Source organism: Carcharodon carcharias, chromosome 9, assembly GCF_017639515.1.
Source record: "Carcharodon carcharias isolate sCarCar2 chromosome 9, sCarCar2.pri, whole genome shotgun sequence".
In the NCBI taxonomy this organism is placed as follows: Eukaryota; Metazoa; Chordata; class Chondrichthyes; order Lamniformes; family Lamnidae; genus Carcharodon; species Carcharodon carcharias.
Window position 1 is genome coordinate 30,178,330 of NC_054475.1, and position 23,018 is coordinate 30,201,347.

The 23,018-nt window shown below is 39.4% G+C and overlaps 1 protein-coding gene across 3 annotated transcripts in view; it reads left to right on the forward strand.

Moving 5' to 3' along the window:
• tbc1d22b (TBC1 domain family, member 22B) overlaps positions 1 to 23,018 on the forward strand; it is a 355,700-nt gene that overhangs the window by 261,975 nt on the left and 70,707 nt on the right. The gene's annotated exons all lie outside the window — the stretch shown is intronic.

Consider the following 23,018-nt stretch of genomic DNA (forward strand, 5'->3'; position numbering starts at 1 on the left):
AACAGCAGCCATTTAAGTATAACATAAGATCTTTAAGTTGAATATGGATCAAGATCTGGTGGTATGTCTGGTTTATGGGCCTATGATCCTTTCATCTTGAATAATTTATTCTGATTATAGTAATAACTAATGTGAATTAGTTACTTTGATTATTTACTTACTCAGCATGTGAAGTGACATTTTAAATTTTATTCTTGAATAAAGGTAAAAAATGCTTGATCACAAATCTGTAACTCATACCAAGTGTATGTGACTGATTTTCCTGTGGTCAGTGTCCGTATAAAAAGATGTGGATTATTTCTGTTTTCCAGTTACATGAATGTATAGTGCTATGCATTGATAAAAAGATTTCATAACCGGGCTTATATATGCCACTGCTGTGCATCAGCGCACTTTTTTTTTTCAACACAAACTTAAACTACTTTTGAAGATATTCCCAATACTCACTAACTTACCCCTCATGTTATTGTACTTCATGAAATGAGTTAGTCCTAGGACCCTTGCGATTTTATATATGCCAGCAAATCCTGTGTGGTTTCTTTATGGTAAATTCAAAAATGCAGTGTTTTATAAGGGCAGCAATGTAATACCACGTGAAACACAAATGTATTGTGCAGGTAACTGTGGAGCTGTGTCCCTATAAGGAGACAAAGTATAATGAGAACTAAACACTGTGGGGTGAAGTAGGTGAATGGCAGTTGCGCACAATGGGCCAATAACCCGATCAGCAGCCTGTTTTAGATCATCATTTGATTTTCTTTCCCATTGAATTAATTGCTTCTTTTACATTGAAGTCATAATAGATTTTTTTAGCAAAATTAAAGCTCATGGGATTAATGGAACAGTGCAAGTACAAATCTTTGAAGGTGGTGGGCCAAATTGAGAGAACTATTTAAAAAGCAAATGGAATATTTGGCATTATTAAAAGTGGATGCCAAATTGGCTAAAGGCCAGAAAGCAGAGCGTCGTGGGGAATGGTTGTTTTTCAGATTGGAGGAAAGTGTAAAATGGGAGAGAATTTTCTCTCCGTCGTGTGGGCTGGGCAGGAGCAAGCAAGGGCGGGCACGCAGCCAATTGCCGCCTGTGATCAGCTGTGTGCCCCCATTTTACATAGGCAGGCCAATTAAGGCCCGCCCAGCGTGACATGCACCCAGAAGCACTCGGCACTACCTGTGTGGGTGGGGGAAGGAGTACGAATTGGGGCCTGAGCGCGAAAGAGCGCAGAAATTTCCCTGAGACACAGAGCTGTCTCAGGGAGTTTAATTTTATTGTGAAAACCTGAAAAAACATTTTTTTTAATTATTCGAACATGTCCCTCATGTGATAGTGTCACATGAGCTGGGACACGTCTATGAATGTTATTAAAACTTTTTATTAAAGTTGTAAAACCTTCATGAAACCTCATCCCGCCCATGGATGAGGTTCTGTGAAAAATGCAAAGGCTACCTGGGCTCTTCACCTGCCTGCCAACCTTAAGGTTGGATGGGCACCCTGTGAATCAGTTTAACTAGTTAATTAATGGCCTTAATAGACCTTTGACAGTTCGGCGGGTGTGCAGCCGACTCCACTGCGCGCCCGCCGAACTGAGGATCAGAATGACATTGGAAAGCCCGCTGACATCACCATGTGTCATTTTATGCATCTGCGAGCGGTGCCTGCCCCCGCACGCCAACCAGAAGATTCTGGCCATTGTGTTCCCCAGAGCCCAATTATCAGGCCACTGCTATTTTTTATTGGCCGTGGGTATACAGGGCATAATTTCAAAGTTTTTAAGTGATGTGAAATTCTGGATTGTAGTAAACATTGAGGAAGATAGTAACAGATTTCAGGAGGGCATGGACAGATGAGTGAAATGGGTAGGCACCTGGTGGACAAAATTTAAGACAGAGAAGTGTGAAGTGATGCCTTTCAATAGGAAAAATGAGAAGAGACAATATAAACTAAATGGTACAATTTTAAAGGAGCTGCAAAAACAGAGATACCTGGGTATATGTGTACAAATCTTTGAAGGTGGTAGGCCAAATTGCGAAAACTATTTAAAAAGCAAATGGAATACTTGACATGATTAATGGTATTATTAAAAGTACAAAAAAAGAAGTTATGCTAAACTTTTATAAAACACTGCTTAGACCTCAGTTGGAATTCTAAGCTCAATTCTGGATGCCACACTTTAGGAAGGATCTAAGGCCTTGGTGAGGGTGCAAAAGAGATTAGCAAGAATAGTAGCTAGATTGGGAGAATTCAGTTATGTGAGAAAGACTGGAGAAGCTGGGGTTGTTGCTCCTAGAGCAGAAAAGGTTAACAGAAGATTTGCTAGAGGTGTCCAAGATCATGAGTATTTTGATAGAGTAAAAAAGAAGAAATTGTTTTCAGTGTCAGATGTGTTGAAAGTCAGGGCACAGGGTTTAATGTAATTGGCTGCAGAGCCAGAGATGACATGAAGAAAAAAATTTATACAGCAAGTTGTGATCTGGAATACCCTGCCTAAAAGGATTTAATAGTAAATTTCAAAAGGGATAACGTGTAGGGCTTTGAACAAAGAAAGAGGGGAGTGGGATGAGTTGGATGTTTCTATTCAAGAGTCAGTACAGACATTAAGGGCCAAATGGTCATCTCCTGTGCTGTATGATTGATATTTTGATAACTCAATGCCAGGTGAATTAAGTAGGTCAGTTGAGGTTCAAATGTACAGAAACTTAAATTTTTATAGTGCACCACATGTAAAGGAGATGGAAAAAAAGTGAGGAGGAGGGAAATGGAAAATATTGAGGGTAGATGAAAGAACACTCACGGGGAAGGAATAATGAATGCCTTTGAAAACACAAAATGATGTAATGAGATGAAGTAAACTGCAGAGGGGCTGAAGCAACAGATAAACCAAGGAATGAGAAGCAAGCTGATGTCAGAAAAAGCAAAAAGTAGGAATGTGTGAAGATCACTATGGTAGGATTGGAAAAGTCATAAAGGAATATGAAAGTGGTGACCAGAATCTTAAAAACTTTACTTGGAAGAACAAGAATGATGAAACTTTGGGAGGGCAGGGCACAGAGTGAAGCGCTTTTACTTGCCAGAGCCAGCAAGGACTGAGCCAAATAGAAGTACATTAATAACATTATTTTGTTACATGTATAATACTGCAGTTAGTAACATCATAAGGTTTGATTATTGTTGATAGCCTAATGTAAGTCAATAGATTCTAAATTGTCATAATTGTCATAGGTTGGCTTCATTTGATAATTTGATGAAGTAGCATTCAATGCACAAGAGTGCTGCACTAACTTGAAACAATTAAGTTTACAGCCTATATTGTGGAATGGTACTAACAGCTTTCGAGCTTTGTCTGTAGTTTGGGTGGTATTCACAGAAAGCATGCAACAGCTTTCTTTGAAATGCAAGCTGATTTTGGTATCGAGCAATTCTGCAGTCCTCTGTGATACTTCCATTTCATCACCTCTCCTGCACTTTCCTGATCCCTGAATTGCTTTTGTATTGTTAGACAACTTGCCCAATATCCAGCTTCATACAATTTCCTTTAACTAAACATTGAGAAGCCTAAAACCATGACTTCAAAGGTTTGGGTGGGTCTGTTTGTCTCATTCTTCCAGAGTATGAACCGTATCATCTTCCTATTAAAAAATCTAGTTTTTTGTTACACGAGTCCAGTCTCCTGACCTCAACCAATTTTCCTGACAAACTGTTCATCACCATCAGTGTAAAAGAAGTACTTTCTGATTTTGATCATTAGAGTTCATAGCTATGAACATATTCTCTCTTGCTCTGCTGCTCAAGCACATATATTGTTTCATGTTTACTTTATTTGGTATCATTTCTGTAACTCTAAGAGTTCTCCAAGATATCCCTCTAAGGTTGAAATGCTTGAGTTTATCAACTTAATCAACATATGTGATCAACAGTGTTGCACTACTCTGCAGTGCTGCAAGATTCTAGATGGTCCTGGATATTAAACAGATAGCACAGCTGTAGGTGCTGGCAGAGAGAGAAAGCTGAATGTTGTTGGAATACATAGGGAAGCTAACTTTGTGCTCACACACAATATTGCTGACAGCATATTGAAAGGAAATAGAAGAGAGCTAAAGATGGACAAGGTGGGGATGACCTTGGACGTGGAAGGAAAAGCTATTTCCAATTTTGTTAGCTATATTGAGAAACAGAGGATTGGAGAGCCATGATAGAGCAATGCAAGTTGCTATGAATAGTTCATTATTAATTGTGCTGTATGCATAAGAATAGTTTTGGTTAATAATGCTTTTTATTTCTAAATCAGCATGTTTTCAACTTTCTAATACTATGATTTAACATTGTAGAAATTTTCAGCATTTAATTTATGCCTAGTAGTTTTGGATCCTGTAATTTCTTCAACTTAATCATTATTTTTCTCAAATTGCTGCCCTAATTTAAATCACAGAACTTTGTGAGCTTTTCTGCCCTATTTATGCTTCCATGTCCAGCTGTCCCACTGTGATTCTCAAGATGGGAACCTATTCACTGAAAGGCCAACCAGCATTTGGTGCACTAAGATTTATTTGACCGTAGTTGCACCATTGCTTGCCAGTGTCTTTCATTCTGAAGTCAGGTCTTCAATTAGGATTTTCAATTAAAAGGAACTGTGACTGTTGCTCGTCCATTATCTGTTGTCAGTATATGTAAGTAGTAATGGATGTGAAGCATCCATAGCGTTTCCTGAAGCAAATGGTTACTAATAGATTTTTAAAGGTTACAGTAAATTAATTTGTAAAAGTTGGTGTGTTTTGCACTCACTTTGCAGTTAGCAAAATTTTGAGACACTACAGAATTTTGTTAATTCCATTAAGAAATTTCTTGTATTTATTATTGTCTGTCAACAAAAAAATTATTCTGAAATATACTAGGATGTTACTTATACAAATTTTTGTACTGTTTTAACTCATCAGAAGAGCTGAAATATGACAATTTTTCACTTGTCAGGTTCAGTTTGATCAGTAACCTTTTAGTAAATTACTTAGTCTCTGGCCATGGCTCCATAATTAGTCTATACAAGCAGCATAAGAAGACTCCAATCCTAGAATTAAGCCAGTTAAAAATTGAATGGAGGGTATACTAAGGACCAGATTTTTGCAGAATCGGACCAGCTCCAGAGATGTTCAAAAATGGGGGAGGCGGGAATCGGCCCTCCCCATTTTTGCCTGCAGGGAGAAGGAGACAGAGCATGAATCAGACAGGCGGGAAACCCAAACTCTGCAGGGCCATTTCAAATTAGCACCGAGTTCAAACAGACCCCATTTTCGCTGATCCAAAGGCTTTAACGCACACTGTGCAAGTCACAAATTTATTTGCTCCTTATGGAGTAGATGTAAACAATCTCGAAGGGGGCATAAGGTCTGTTGTGTCATGATTGAAGTTTTTTAAATCCCCAACCCTTTAAACATGAAAACAATATAGGCTGAAGCTGTCAGAGTTTAAAAAAAACACCCTCCTCTGCACTGCTTTTATTGACAGGCCTTATGGTGTGGATTAGAAACAGACATTACCATCTGTTCATATTTGACAAGTCACATGCAGGAACTGCCCATCCACATTGACCTTAGCAGTCACCTAAGTATAGCCACTGGAACCCTACCAAACAGCCCAAATGATGGCATGGTCATCTTCATTTCAAAGGATGAATAAGAAAGTGATGCTCCATAGGACAGAGAGAATGGACACAGAGATCCAGCTCCAAGGAAGTGATACCCTAAATGTAGGGTCTGCAGGCAGAGGATCAGCCCTCTCAACATGTGTGAGCACCAGTGCCTCAGGAGGTTCAGCTAATCTTGGCAGGTACTGGTTTACATCTGCAGCCTCCTGGAACAAGATTTCCTTCCCAGTGGGCCAGGTGGACACTCATTTCCGGTGGCTGCCAAGGTGTCTGTCACTGTAAAGCCACCACCCTACTATCCACGCCCCCCACACAATCTTTTAGGTCTCTACCTTTCTCTGAGATTGTGTTCTATCTTGTCCTGCAGGGAGGGAGTGTGATATATATATTTTTTATTCATTTCTGGGATGCGTGTGTCACTGGCTAGGTCAGCGTTTATTGCCCATCCTGATTTCCCTTGAGAAGGTGGTGGAGAACTGCCCTCTTGAACCGCTGCAGTCCATGTGGTGTAGGTACACCCACAGTGCTGTTAGGGAGGCAGTTCCAGGATTTTTACCCAGTGATCATGAAGGAAAGATGATACCTTTCCAAGTCAGGATGGAGGGGAACATGGTGCTCCCATGTGTCTGCTGTCCTTGTTCATTGTAGTGGTCGTGAGTTTGGAAGGTGCTGTCTAAGAAGGCATGGTGAGTTCCTGTAGTGCATTTTGTAGTTGGTACACACCGCTGCCACTGTGCGATGGTAGTGGAGGGAGTGAGTGTTAGTAAATGGGGTGCCAATCAAGCCAGCTGCCTTGTCCTGGATGGTGTCGAGCTTCTTGAGTGTTGTTGGAGCTACATTTATCCAGGCAAGTGGAGAGTATTCCATCACACTTCTGACTTGTGCCTTGTAGATGGTGGACAGGTTTTGGGGAGTCAGGAGATGAGTTACTCACCAGAGGATTCCTAGTCTCTGACCTGCTGTTGTAGGCACTATATTTATATGGCTAGTCCAGTTCAGTTCCTGGTCATTGGTAACCCCCAGGATGTTGATAGTGGGGGATTCAGTTATGTTAATGCTATTGAATGTCAAGAGGCAATGGTTAGATTCTCTCTTGTTGGAGATGGTCATTGCCCGTCACTTGTGTGGCACAAATGTTGCTTGCCACTTGTCAGCCCAAGCCTGGATATTGTCTGAATCTTGCTGCATTTGGACATGGACTGCTTCAGTATCTGAGGACTCGTGAATGGTGCTGAACATTGTGCAATCATCAGTGAACGTCCCCATTTCTGACCTTATGATGGAAGGAAGGTCATTGATGAAGCAGCTGACAATGGTTGGGCTGAGGACACTACCCTGAAGAACTCCTGCAGTGATGTCCTGGAGCTGAGAATGATTAACCTCCGACAACCACAGCCATCTTCCTGCTAGGTATGACTCCAAACAGCATAAAGCTTTCCCCCGATTCCCATTGACTCCAGTTTTGCTAGGGCGCCTTGATGTCACACTGAGCCAAGTATTGCCTTGATGTCAAGGGCAGTCACTCTCACTTCACCTCATATTAGCAACGGCTTGTGTGAGTAGAAGGTAAGATTAACATTTGTGGAGGGTGACTGAGGCCTGGATGTGAGTAGGCAATAGGATGAGGGTGAGTGCGAGTTTTCGCAGCTCAGATGAGAATGTAAGGTTCTTGGAAAGAGAAGAATGAGTGAAGCAGCAAGGTTTGTTGTTGTGAGCAGCCCTGTGCAGAAGAATGCTGGGAAAGTTAGTGTGGGACTTGGCACCTAATGTTTCCCATCTTCCTGAGGTCCTGGATCCTCAATACACTGCCTCCAGTTTGGAGGGACCGCATCTGCTGCTGACTTCCTCGGCCATTTCCATCCATGCCTGCTTGGTGCAGAGGTTGTCTTCTTCATCCCATCCTTGGGAAATATCAGCTCATTGCAGGCCCTCTGATACTATAGTAGAATCTCCAGGTAAGATTTAGAGACTGAATGAGCAACCTTCCCCAGTCTCCCCTCCATTCCATTCACCCTTCCTGATTGGCTATGGACCCGGGGCAGGTTGCTAATGTCATGGCTCAGTTAAGGAGCCTCAGCAAAGCCTGATGGAGATTTCAGTGGTTTCCCGACCCATTAATGGTCTTGCGTTTTGGGCGGGACTAAGGTGAAAAGCTTTTGTCCTATGAGTCACTATTGTAAGAGATTAGGAGCTATAGGTAAATATAATTTAAAAAATATAGGCTTAAATTTTGCATTGAGAACAATGTTGAGGCTAACTGCACTCACTGTTATATTGGAGTAAATCAGACAGCAACTTCTGGAGTATGTAGTTAATACAGAAAAACAGAATTTGCAGCCTGAGTATTGCTGTTCCTGCACAGGCTGTGGCATAACAACAGTACTTCATCAATAGACATGGCATTGAAATCAACGTAAGAGCATGAAATTGTGATACTTACCTATCAGTTATTCACTAAACATGGCAGGAAAAGTTGGACCTTGTGCTTTCAGGAGTAAGTGAATTTTTATCAGGATGCTAAGTTAGGATGTCAAGCAACCTTTCTGGCCCTGTAAAATAACAACAGTAGCAACTTACAGAGCCTCAAAGTAGGACCTGCCTACTATCTGGAAAGTTCCAGATGGTGTTTGATGAGTGTCCTCAATAGGCACTAATTGGCAGGCAGATAGCCATCATTCCTCTGAAGCAGCCTCCACAAAATTGGGAACACATCAGCAGACTGTCATGAAATTGCCAGCACACCACCTCTGAATTTGTCTCCAGTGCTCTATGAAAATTCAGCTCCATGTGTCTCAGCAAAAATTCTTCAACCTAAGTGGTTGAAGAACTTCTTCCTCGCATTTATATGTCTTGCTCACACGTCACAGATACCGCATGGAGAAATCCAGGCTGGATTAGACTCCTGATGACAGCAAGTCCACTCAAAAGCCTGTAAAAACTCTATAGGCAGCTGTCAGAAAAGTGAATGGTAAGCACGATTCCATCACAGCTGACTGCAAAATTTGGGCATGTGTATTTGAGGACATACAGTTCCCATGTAAAATCTTCCCTATATTTTGTTGAATATTTAAATGAGAATTGGGCTTGCAGCAGAGCTTTAGTCAATACCGTGTCATGAAATTATTAATGTATATAATATTGGAAAATATTTTTCTTTTAAAATAGAGGTTAAGCCTGTGGGTGTGTCTTAATTGGATTAAATCCAGCTAGTCTGGGTGCTTTGATGTATACTAGTTTTGAGATGTAAGAGAGGTAGAGTGCATTTGCACTTTTTAAATAGAGCATTCAATAAGGTGAGTGAAATCTGGCACCTAGTTAGCAGAGACCAAGCAACATGTTTATATTACTAATAAAATTGGTACTACAAAAGGGATTTTATTGTTAGAAGAGGTGGAGTTCAAAGAGACTAGTGATACAATGAGAATTTACATTCAGTGAGCTGTGCTAGGTATAACCGGGTTTGTGTGTGCAGAGCAGAGGGAATGTAAGATCAAAGCAGCTGTAAGCCTCCTACTGTCTCCACAGGAACAAAAGTGAAAGGAACCTCGTTTTGAATTTGTAAGGTGAAAATGCTTTGCCTGGTGTCTGGTTAAATCTATGGCTTGCTCTTGCCTTAATGGAGATTGCTTTGGGAATTTGTTAAAAGATATGATAGTAGTAATTTGTAGCCATGTGTATATATTTAACTTGTGTAAATTAATAAAATGTTTCCTTTAGTTTAATATAAAACCTCTCGAGAACTAGTAGTCTATTTCCTGAATTTAGAGTTGCATCTCAAACATACCACTTAAAAATATAGCTTATAACAGTTGTTCAAAGTTTCCCTCTGGGATTTTTAAATAACTCAGCTTTACCAAACTGCTGGGTAATTACAACCACCATAGTTCACACAATGATTATTAGGAAGAAAAGATAAGATGATAAGCTGGGTAGTTTATATATGGAAGAACAGTATAGACCAGGAAAATGTGAAATAGCTGTGGGTAAAATAACAGTAATGAGCAAGAATGATTTCACCTTCTTGGAGTTTAATTCCCTCTTAGTGACTTTGTGTAGCGAACAAATTCCTAATAGTGCTTTTTTTAATAAAGCAATGGCAATATATTGAAATAGTTTCTGATTTAGGTAAGCATTGTACAAAGAATAAAACTCCTTTCTTGTATCCTGCCCATCCCTCCCCAACCAGAATTTTGAAATCAATGTTAGTGAAAGATCATTCTTGGTTTGCCTGGCTGGTTGATTGGTGGCAATCGTCATTATTCACTTTCCTGGCGGCAATCTGGAAAATTCATGGAATGTTAATGGGGCAGTACAGAAAATTGTGCCAAGAAGTAGTTGGTATAGATTTGTGCCCATGCTTTCTCACATGACATTTTCATTGTGTGCTAATTAAAGTCTAGGGGTAGCTAGTTTTAAAGTATAAATGAATACTGAAAACTAGATGTGAACAACGTAACAATGCTGTAATGCAGTGAGGGAATATGAGAAAAGTGAGGGAATGTGATATCATGGGAGAAAAAATTAAATTGACATCAAGCACATCTGTGTGTCAGCACCCTAATTGGCCCCAAACTCTCATTTGTAACAAGCAAACAATAGAAATACCCACATTTTTAAAATACTCATTCAAAAATGGTATCAATTACATTTGTGAATTTTCTGTAATTCCTTTGGCTAGGACACAAATTTATAAAATATTAAATAATTTAGTCAAGCACAAAGCTATATTGAATTTCCATTTCTATTTTCTAATCACACCAACAACCTCCTTGTACTGAAGACTAGATGCATGCTGTTGCTCTGGTCTTAGCCCTGGTTGTACGTAGCTCTGCCCTTGCCACAAATATAATGAAGCAGCCCTGAAATTATGCCAAACAACTGGACTACATTTGTAGTCATCACCAAATGGCTCTTAAAAAAAAAATATAAAGCTATCATACCACTCCGTCCATTTCATCTCCGTCCATTCTTACATTGAATGTGTTTCTCCTACACCCGTTGCTCCTGGGCCTCACCTTTCTACTTCCCCTCTCACAAAAAGGACTGAAAAATGTCAGCCTCTGTTTTGCTGTAAGGTCTTTCCAGGCTCAGTCCTCTTTGTTGAGTCCTTTCAGGCCCCTGTCATTGTCTACTCTCTCGAACATGTCAATCTCATGTGCAGCACATTCCCTCTTGGCCTTAGCTTTCCATGGTGCAGTTTTTATGTTATCTTCATACATTGTACTGAGTAACAAGTGAAGATTGGAACACACACAGACTGAAAAAGAAACCAGATAAAACCACCAAAACAGTTATTGGAAGTAGACATGATTTTTTTCTTTTAGACCATGAGCAGCATCCTGAGACACCAACCATATATGGTTAAAAAGTTTAACATGAGTGCTCTTTTGCAGCAAGTTAATTGGAAGTATGATCAGAAAATGAAGCCAATTCTAGCAGGCACATTGCTAATTCAGCTGGTTTGTGTGTTACAGCTATATGATGCCTTAACCAACTAATCTATGTGTGACTTTCCTTGCTTTGTATTTTCAGTGCTGGTCTAGTGTTAGTACATGCATTAGTTAACTGGTTAGTTGTGGTAGGGGAGGAAGCTTTTCTGTATCAGAATGTAAAAGAAGAAAGGACTTTAAGTCAGCTATATATTTACACATTCTATGCTTTGCATGCTTCACTATTGTTATGAACAGTGTATAATTTTTGTTGAAGATATATATGTATTTGTGTGTTTAAAAATATATAAATATATATATGTGTTTGGTGGTAGTTTCATTTGCGTTGTTTGTGAGCCTTGGTGCCTAGGAGTCTGGATAGACTCTTGACTAAAGGTCAGGTCTTTTGGGTTTGTTTGTATATATACATTTTTAATGAGGTTTTACAACCCCTGAAGGTAAAGAGATAGGTTAAAAGTTTGCTGATTGCGGGGAGGAATACACAAAGTAGAAAAAAACTTTACTGTTGTCTTGCGACAGTGGTCCAGGGACATAGACACAATAAAAAGACAGAAGAGAGAGTTCAGTGTGTGTCAGAGAGTGAAGACAGGGATTTTCAGCTCTCTGAGAAGAAAACATTACAAGGCTATTGGGACAGTAATTGATTGAATAGCCAGTTATAGAACTCAGTAAGGTGATTAGTTTAGCAGAGACGCTACTGGAAGACTGAGATTAAATTGCAATTTTGGGTGTCTCGGAGAGATATGAATTGAATGAAAAGCATTGAGTGAATGCTCAGGAATTCACTAGAAGTAAACTGTTTGCAACTGTGCCAGTCCCAAATGAGAAACCTCTGTGTGTCAAGCTAGTGGTAACTCTTCACTGGTTTATGTGTCTGTAAAGGTATTGCTGGGGTAAAAGAATGGTTTGAATTTGAAGCGTCACCTTGTGTTGAGATTTTTCAAATGTTTTTGCTTGGTGAAATATAGTTCATTTTTCATGTTTAATGAATATTTTATTCTTTGTGTTAAAAGTTCATCAGCAGACTCCTATGAATTTGTTCGATAATTTTCTTCCATGGTTTCTAAAAAAGATAGGATCTATCAAGCTAGGTTTCACTCTGTGATCTGACTTGTCCATTATTAACTTGAGCTGGGATCGTAACACTATGGGATTTATCCATCGATTATGTCTAGTTATTTTTTTTACATGAACCAACTTCAGATCCAGAATGTGCAGTTGTGCAAAAGCTTAACTGCATGTCTTAATGTTAAAAGGATTTAGGAAGTGTGATATCGAGTAGCTATGTTCTAATTATGCTGCATGTTATGGTCTGGGAGCAGGTTATGCTAATCTGTCAGTTTTCAGTAACTGTGAAAAGTGAAACTCTGATCAGATCTATTATTGATATTACCAAATTTATTTTCTTTATAAATTGTACTGACAAGTAACCAAAATTAATTTGATTAGGTTTATTCAGCATATTTGCTTGTAAACACAATAATATTCAACATTTAAAAATCTTCCAGCATTTTTATATGGCCCTTTGCAAAAGGTCCTTGCTATCAGTCTTAGAGAACCCAGGTGGAATAATCGGATCCCAGAACAACAGTATCTTTTTTGTGCTTTGGTTTCATTTTCAAATGTTGTTTTATTATTCCGATTCCGTAATCAAAGACTGATATTTTGAACCTAATTAATTTTATTTATGGTGCAACCTAATGTCACATGGTTACTGAGATCTGCCTTTCTTAACAGTCTGGCAAGTAAAATTGTCTCTTGTGAAAAGAAACCTGTGGAAAAATGTGCTTTAATTGCTTTTTTCATAATGAAGTGTCGTGTTCTTGCAATACTTAAAAGCTCTGGCCTTTTCTGAGACAATCTCTTGGGCCTTTTGCTGCAGAAGTCAAGCATGAAGCTGATTTAATACTGCAGAATGTTCTTAAAGGAATTAAATAATTTCTTAAACACTGTAATGAATGGCACACTCATCATTAGAACAGACAATCTTGCATGCGATTATTGATTAATTTTATTGCATTGAATTGTAAAATACTAGTTGGATATAATTTCAAGTCAAGTGAGTTTCATGCATAGTTGTAATACAGCAGTGTAATCTAAACTTTTATCCCGATATGTTTGGAATTATTTTATATAGTACAATTTTCATTTCAACAGTATATGTTCATTTTTAATTTGATTTGACTCTAAATACAAACTTTTGCCCCTTTCCTATTTATTTTTGAATTCCTGTATATTCCAAAGGATATTGTAATTTTTGAAATAAGCTTCACCAAACCTGAAATTTCATGGTAAAGAACTGCTTTTATTCATAGTTCTGGGTTTTTGTTTTGCTTAAATGTGTATTAGATTTAACTAGTACGTGGAAATTCACAATTCAGAACTACTGCATGCTAGAAGGGAATAATCAAATTAGCACCAATAATGTTACCAGATTGAAAGAATGTAAATCTAAGTATATAAGTAATATAGTTTGAAGGTCACAGACCCGCTGTTAAAGATGAAGTTGTCTAGAATTTAATTCTAAAGCCTAGATTTGGAGCTAAGAATCAATTTCTAAAGATTACTGTTAAATTATGAGGAAAATGTTTTCTTAAAATGTCCCTCATAATCCTGTTTGGTTATAGCCTATTATCCTATCAGTCACACAAAAAGATGTACATTTTGATGACCATGCTTCATAGTTCATAATTTAGTCACTTAGTGAGCTTATTCAAAGCTTGCATTGGAAATGGGATTTAATCTCATTATAATACAGAATAAAAATTAATTAACCTACACAGCCATCAGGGTGTGTCATTGGAGGTAATGTTAAACATTAATGTTGGATGCTTCAGTATAACATTGAATTTCCTGTTTTTCTGATATATAATGGTTTGGAACTGCTTTAAAGGCCCAGTTGTACAAAAGTATAAGAAAAATATCTGATATAATTTGAAATGAGTTATAATTGTCAGAAAGCAATAATTCAATTTCCAGTCTTAACTGTTGGTCTAGAAACTATTCTGTGTCCAGCAAAATGATTAACCTGTTTACATGTTTTACAAAATGCCTGCATTGACCATTCTGCAGCACTGTTATAATTCCACTGAATAGGGTGCAATCTGTCTCATTGTGGCACTGTGCACATGTTGCCTGAATTGCAGGAAGCTAATCTTTTAACACTGCCTAATACACACTAAGGGATGTCTTATGGCACAGCGAGTAACATCGTTGGCTCTGAGCCAGAAGCTCCAGATTTGAGTTTCATTCCAGGACTTGGTAGCCAAGGAGTGTGCATTCATAATGCGGCCAAACAGGTCAAATATCAACCCGCAAATCCTTCCAGCACACATTAGCGGCAGGCAGTAAGACCGAGAATGATTCCTGGTCAGCCATATGATGGAAAGAATGTTTAAGCCTCTACCATTACTGTCTATGACTCCAGACTACAACATACATGTAAAAGTGCATGTTGCTTCAGCAACTTGGACTCCCAGAGTGAACTGTAACACACCAATGTACACTAGGTTAACTGAGCTATTTCTAGAAATGTTGTTTCAATATAAACTCTCTAGTAAATTGGTTGTATTCAATGAAGCTAAGATCCTTGCAGTATTCTGCATTATTGAGATTTTGCGAACTAACAGTTTAGTTGGAACAAAAGCAAAATACTCCAGTTGCTGGAAATCTGGAGTTAAAAAAAGAAAATGCTGGAAATGCTCAGCAAGTCAGGCAACATGTATGGAGAAAGAAGCAGAGTCAACATTTGAGGTTGATGACTTATTGTCAGAACTGGCTAAAGTTAGAGATTTAACAGGTTTTAAGCAAAAACAGGGAAAGGGAAGGAAATTGTACAAGAACTGGCACGTTACAAGTATAGTGAAGTGAGAGCAGTTTGATTAATTTAGTCGATTTATGCTGTTCAATTTTTGTGTATTTGTCTGATGATAGACATCCAGGTCAGTCTCCCAACCCTTTGAAATGTTACTTTTTATTCCAATATGACAAGGATGTGGAGTGACATGTTTATGTTTAGAATTATATCTTCTTAGTGAAGCTTCCAAACGGAAGCTGCTCCTCTCCCAAAAGTGAGGAGAAGCAATTAATGCAAATGTCCAACTCTAGCCCAGTCTTGTGAAATCCTAATTAAAACAAAATAAATAAAAAAATCATTTAAGCCTTTAAAAAAAGGCCACCTACACATTCTAAATACAGAATGAAGAACAGTAATATATTCAATTAATGATATTATTTGAGGATGGCGGTGTTGTGGGCGTTGGAGACGGTGTTATAGCTGTAATGTCACTGGATTAGTAATCTGGAGACCTAGGCTGGGGACCATGTTCAAATTGCACCATGGCAGCTGGTGAAATTTAAATTTAATTATTATTTTTTAAAATCTAGAATTGAAAGCTAGTCTCAGTAATAGTCACCATGGAACTATCATTGATTGTCGTAAAATCCCATCTGCGGAGAGGAACATAGTTAATGTTTCGAGTCCATATGACTCTTCAACAGAACTCGAAACGTTAACTGTGTTCCTCTCTGCAGATGCTGTCAGACCTGCTGAGTTTTTCCAGGTATTTTTATTTTTGTTTTGGATTTCCAGCATCTGCAGTTTTTTGCTTTTAACTTATATGCCAAGCTTATAGGTTGTATAATAAATGAATAAATTTTTAAAATTGTGAAGGAATGGAGTGTTTTTTTGAAGTTTAAAGTTGAGGATCTTAATTCAGTGGCACAAATCGTACAGTCAAACAAAAGAAAAATGGGGAATATGATCCTCTGTACTTGGATTTGGGATTCAGGTTTACTTGTTCTGACAAAAATCATTGACTGACATATTGTTTAGGCTGAAGTTCTTGCTCAGGGTAGCATGAAACTAAGAAAATGCCAATACCACTTGGAGACTAAATACCCTGCAATCAAAGATGAAACACAATTCTTTTCAAACAATTTTTTTTCCAACTTAAAGAGGGGTTGTGAATGGATACAAGTCTCCAAATGAGGGCTTAGCAAAAGAAAAAGAAAACTCTGCTATGTAGTGTACAGTCAGCAGCTTTGTAAAATGCTTTAGGATTACATTAAAAATCCTGTGTAAATGTAATCTGTTGTAGTTGCTAAGTTTAGCAGTGGAACCAGGAGATAAAAGCCTGAATGCTAATTATCCAGCCACTGGCACGACATTCTGAATGCATAAACCAGGTCATTTTTAAATGTTCTTTTCTTCATGTTCTTTTTATACATTACTCAAACAATCAGCTGTGCAGAACAATTCTGGTGGCTTGTGCTTTACTTTTACCAATTATCTTTTAAACAACATGTTTTGTTCATACAACACCTATAATGAAGAAAAATGTCCCAAAGCACCTCAAATGTAATTAGAAAATCAACAGGGAACAAAAGCAGGAGATGGGCTTTAAAGACACTACTAAAGGAAGAGAGGGAAATGGAGGGCCATTGGAAGTTAGAAATAACAAGCCTAGGGATTGTGCTTCATACTCCCAGGTACTAATTAGCTTCCATACTGGCACTAGTGCAAAAGACCTACAAGTGATAGCCCTGTCTTAACTCAAAAATCCAGTTTCTCAATTGTGTGTATCCATAAAATGTCATTTTAATGGATCCTCTGCTCACTTATGTATCATATTGTTGTAAGTGGTTAAGTGGCTGCAATGTCTTAATGGTTCCTTTGGGGTAAAAAATAATCATTCTTTAAGCTCATAAAATATTGTAAGATTCTAGAATCCATTACACAGAGCAATCAGCACAACAACTTTTCTTACCCCCTTCCTTCATTTGTTCACCAAGACAATATTTCTTGCTCCCTTTAATAAAATAGATGCAGTAAAAGTAATAAATTCCATTATAAAGTAGTGTATTTGGCATCAAAGGCTCCCACTACTGTATATCTTGCATCGTCAGCTTTTATTACCTTATACACTACCTCATAATGGAATTTATTACTTAATTAACATTTCCTGCAAGTTAATTGAAATTCAGTGTTAAAGCACTTCAAGTTCAAATAACGTCCATATATTTTTAGTTTCTGTTATAATGTCAGGGGTGGAATAATTTTGTTATTATTGAGCAGATAATTTCAACCCCACTACTGAAAAGAAGATATGGGGTCAAAATTTGCTATAGCCAGTAAACTAATCACACCCACCATTTGTTAGACTTGAAATTGCTCATTTAATTCCCATGAGACTGCATCTGGAGAGATTACAGGGCGTCTGGGATCCGTATGAACAGGGAAAGCAACTGTGAATCTCCTTAGCCAATCAGATTAAAGTATTGTAAAATGAACCAGCAAATGTAGGTTGGAATTGTGAATTCAATGTTGAGTCAGATACAAAAAGCCAAAGAGAGCTATTATGGTATGTCTAAAAGATACTTGACACAGAGTCGATTTAGGTAGATTCAAGCAGCAGTTTTTTATTTAGTATAGGTGTGCACACATGGGAAGTGCTCTTTCAGAGTGCTCTAAAAGGCAATTCGAAGTTACATAGTTTCTGTCGGTTATGTATACCATCTTTGGGATAACTCATCATTAACTCAATATCCTTATCTTGAACATCTAATTTTTACTTAATTACAAATGAGTTTACATAACAGACACGGAATGACCTGTTCATCACCTCCGCAGTTACGGAGGAATTTGTAAAACAATCAGGGAATGACCTGACCATTAACACGAACAACATTCACAGTTCATTCCAAAACATAAAATTTGCTTATCTATTCTGATATTTTGCTGCTGTGTCTAGTCATCTGCATATCTTGACCTTGCCGTCAAGCTATCAGTTTATTACAGTATAATTCTTAGACCATTCATCAATTTATTCTATCTTGACCCAAAGATCCCATTCCTTTAGCTTTATCATGGACTGACCCATAGGCTAGTCATTAACTTCCAGGCCTGGCTAAAAGGTCATATTCATTCTTATTTTTTTTTTAACTGCACATTTTTAAAACATATATCCACAACTTGGCCAATCCTGGGTAATCCCAAGATGCATCCTGATATGTCTCTTCAGAGTGAATGGAAGCTTGGATTAAGAGATATAAATAAAAAATGATTTTTTTTTCAAAAACTCTCTAACAACAATTAAAATCTGAAGGAACAAGACTCTACACTTATAACAGTTAACTTTCAGTGCCAGAGGTATTAATTATGACTTATCATGAAGTTAAAAAGGGTACTTAGACTGAAACGGACTAGCCCTAACTTCTTATGGCACATTTAGTTTGTATCTACCACACATGTAAAGGAACTTCATTCCATCCAATGAATTTGACACAAGATGCCGTTTTTGCATAGGCTGGAGTGACGCATTTTCTCAGTTAACTACAGACCTGCCCTTGCCTTTCATTGTTAATTCCTATGCTATTTTGACAGTAAATTCTAACTCTGATTCAATTTGTTTTTGAAAGTTTGGATTGTGTAATAGAAACTTGCAGGTTTTACTGTTAACATTAAAAGAGTCTACCATTCGTAAAAGTTGATTTCTCTGGTAAAATAAATTTCAGTAACATATATGGCTATTGTTTTACACCTGGAAGAGAATTACCTTTGAAACTGCCAGTTCAGGATTTATTTGTGATATTAAGTATTTGTTAATGGTTGGTAAATTGTTAGCGCTGTATGAAGGGTTGCTAATTTAATGTCCCTATAACTCCATAAATTTAATTAAAAGTAGTCAAAATAGAATTTTCATTCTTCTCCCATTGGCCATCTCTTGATAAGTAAGTTTTAATTGATTTTGAACCTACTTCTGTTTGCACGAAGGACCTGGCTTTTATGTTCAGCTGTTATTAGGTGTTTGTGTCTGCTGCCAGAGAAGCAAGACATGTCTACAGGAATTCAGTGTGGTCGCTGTTAGCAGCAGCCTATGTCGGGGAAGTCACTGTGAGTGAACTCAAATAAGTGGTACACAGTGCTAGTTGCACATTATGCTGAGTTACATGATTGATAGATTTATCTGGTTTTGGACAAACCTCTGTGGTAGCTTGCTGTTTGAAAAATTCAGTATTGTTGTGTTTTTTGTCGATGCCACCTTGAACCAGTGACTATAAAAAGGACCAAAGCACCTACAAAGATAGAATTCTGAAACCAGTTTCAGAAATACAAGGCTAGGAGCACAGTTGGGTGTTTCAGCTGATTGGCAGGCAAAAGTGAGTTCCTTGAGGAGCAACTGGTATTTTGGATTCTGTTATTGGCTGATAGTCGTTGAATAATTTCAAAACTGTTGGTGAATAACCTGGAGGTTTGATCCAATGAAGGCTACAGGAGATGCTGCCCTGGCTATAGGTGTTGTGTATCTTGTTATGATTTGACATGGCAATTGCATGATTTCTCATTAAACCACCTCATTAAGGGAAGTGGGCTATCAACAGCACCAGCATTTTAAGAATCTTGCACCCAGTTGGTGTAGCCTGAGAATCTGTCAACTTGCCTTCAGACTTCTCATTTAAAATGTTATGCTGTAGCTCCTGCGTTGGCTCAGTGGTTACATACTCCACCTGGTGCATTCAATAAAGCTGACAGTGTAAGATATCAAAGTGCAAATAATTGGGAGGTTTTTATGCCAAGTGCACTACTTTGTTTTTTTTTATTCATTTACGGGATGTGGGCTTGGCTGGCTGGACCAGTATTTATTCTTCATCCCTAGTTGCCCTTGAGAAGGTGGTGGTGAGCTGCCTTCTTGAAGCACTGCAGCCCATGTGGTATAGGTAGACCCACAGTGCTGTTAGGAAGGGAGTTCCAGGATTTTGACCGACAGTGATATATTTCCAAATCAGGGTGGTGAGTGACTTGGAGGGGAACTTCCAGGTGGTGGTGTTCCCATCTATCTGCTGCCCTTGTCCTTCTAGGTGGTACTGGTCATGGGTTTGGAAGGTGCTGTGTAAGGAATCTTGGTGAATTGCAGCAGTGTATCTTGTAGATGGTACTCACTGCTGCCACTGTGCGACAGTGGTGGAGGGAGTGAATGTTTGTGGATGTGGAGCCAATCAAGCGGACTACTTTGACCTGGACGGTGTCAAGCTTCTTGAGTGTTCAGGAAGTTGCACTCATCCAGGCAAGTGGAGAGTATTCCATCACACTCCCAACTTGTGCCTTGTTGATGGTGGACAGACTTTGGGGAGTCAGGAGGTGAGTTACCCATCACAGGATTCCTAACCTCTAACCTGTTCTTGTAGCCACAGTATTTATATAGCTAGTCCAGTTCAGTTTCTGGTCAATGGTAACCCCCCCAGGATGTTGATAGGAGAGGATTCAGTGATAGCAATGCCATTAAATATCAAGGGGTGATTGTTGGATTCTCTCTTGTCGGAGATAGTCATTGCCCAGCACTTGTGTGGCGTGAATATTACTTGCCACTTGTCAGCCCAAGCCTGGATATTGTCCAGGCCTTGCTGCATTTGGGCATGGACTGCTTCAGTATCTGAGGAGCCACGAATGGTGCTGAACATTATACAAACATCAGTGCGCATCTCCACTTCTTACCTTATGATGGAAGGAAGATCATTGATGAAGCAGCTGAACATGCTTGGGCCGAGGACACTACCCTGAGGAACTCCTGCAGTGCTGGAGCTGAGATGACTGACCTCCAACAAGCATGACCATCTTCCTTTGTGCTAGATATGACTCCAACCAGTGGAGAGTTTTCCCTGTGAAACCCATTGAGTCCAGTTTTGCTAGGGCTCCTTGATGCCACACTTGGTCAAATGCTGCTTTGATGTCAAGGCCAGTCACTCTCACCTCACCTCGGAAATTCAGCTCTTTTGTCCCTGTTTGAATCAAGGCTATAATGAGGTCAGGAGCTGAGTGGGCCTGGTGGAACCCAAACTGGGTATCAGTGAGCAGGTTATTGATACGCAAGTGCTGCTTGATAGCACTAATAATGACCTCTTCCATTACTTTACTGATGATTATGAGCAGACTGATGGGGCGGTAATTGGCTGGGTTGGATTTACCGTGCTTTTTGTGTGCAGGGCATACCTGGGCAATATTCCACATAGCGGGTTATTGCGAGTGTTGTGCTGTACTAGAACAGCTTGGCTAGGGGCGCAGCAAGTTCTGGAGTACAAATCTTCAATACTATTGCCAGAATATTGTCAGACCACATAGCTTTTGTACTATCCAGTGCCTTCAGCTGTTTCTTGATATTACGTGGAGTGAATCGAATTGGCTGAAGACTGGCATCTGTGATGCTGTGGACCTCCAGAGGAGGCCAAGATGGATCAGGCACTTGGCACTTCTGGCTGAAGATGGTAGCAAATGCAATCTTTTGCACTGATGTGCTGGGCTCCCCCATCGTTGAGGATGGAGATATTTGTGGAGCCACCTCCTCCAGCAAGTTGTTTAATTGTCCACCACCATTCACAACTGGACGTGGCAGGACCGCAGAGCTTAGTTCTTATCCGCTGGTTGTGGGATCGCTTAGCTCTGTCTATCACTTGCTGTTCTTACTGTTTGGCATACAAGTAGTCCTGTGTTATAGCTTCACCAGGTTGACACCTCATTTTTAGGTATGCCCTCCTGGCATGCCTTCCTGCACTTTTCATTGAACCAGGGTTGATCCCCTGGCTTGATGGTAATGGTAGAGTGGGGGAATGCTGGGCCATCAGGTTGGGCTGTTTGTTTGAGTACAATTCTGCTGCTGCTGATGGCCTACAGCACCTCATGGATACCCAGTCGTGAATTGCAAGATCAGTTCGAAATCTATCCCATTGTAGTAGTGCCACACAACATGATGGAGGGTATCCTGAATGTGAAAGCAGGTCTTCGTCACCAGAAAATGACTGTGCGATGGTCACCCCTACCAATACTGTCCTGGACAGATGCATTTGCAGCAGGCAGGTTGGTGAGGATGAGGTCAAGTGTGTTTTTTCCTCTTGGTTCTCTCACCACCTGCCACAGACCCACTCTAGCAGCTATGTCCTTTCAGATTTGGCCAGCTTGGTCAATAGTGGTGCTACTGAGGCGCTCTTGGTGATCAACATTGAAATCCCCCACCCAGAGTACATTCTGCATCCTTAGCACCCTCAGTGCTTCCTCCAAGTGATGTTGAACTGATTCATAGGCTGAGGGAGGGTGATACATGGTAACCAGCAGGAGGTTTCCTTGCCCATTTTTCACCTGATTCTATGAGACTTCATGGGGTCTGGAGTCGATGTTGAGGACTCCCAGGGCAACTGTATGCCACCTCTGCTGAGTCTGTCCTGTCTGTGGCGTGCCATCTGCCATCAGCACCATCTGCCATGGTGGGATTCGAATCTGGATCTCTGGATTACTAGTCCAGCGACAATACCACTACGCCATCGCCTCCTGCATTTGTTATGGAATCTATTACTTTTACAGCATTTTATACAAGGGCACATGGAATATTATCTTGGTGAACAAATGAAGGAATGGAGAAAAAGGTTGTTTGGTTTCTAGAATATTACAATATTTGACAAGCTTAAAAAATGAACAATTTTCACCTATTGCTGTAAAAAAAAAAAAACCACCGCTCAATTGTAGACTCAACTTTTCCAGTGCTGTCCTCTCACTTTGCTCACCCAAAATTCTGCTGCCTGTATCCTCATGCACAGGTCATGTTCAACTTTGTACTTGCTGGCCAACATTGCAAGCTGCTGGTCTGGCAACATCTCATTTTAAAATTCTCATCCCTGTTTTCAAATGCCTCCACGCCATTGCATCTCCCTATCTCTGTAACCTCTTCTAGCCCTACAAGCTCTACGGTCTCTGCAATCCTCCAATCCTGGCTGCTTGTGCATCCCTGATTTTATTACTCTATCATTGGCAACTTTATGCTTCAGCTTCTTTGACCCTAAGCTTGGAATTTCATTCTTAAACCTTTCCACTTCTCTAACTTTCTCTCTCTTCCTCACCCAGATCTTTGAGCAAGCTTTAGGTCACTTATTCTAATATCTCCTTATGT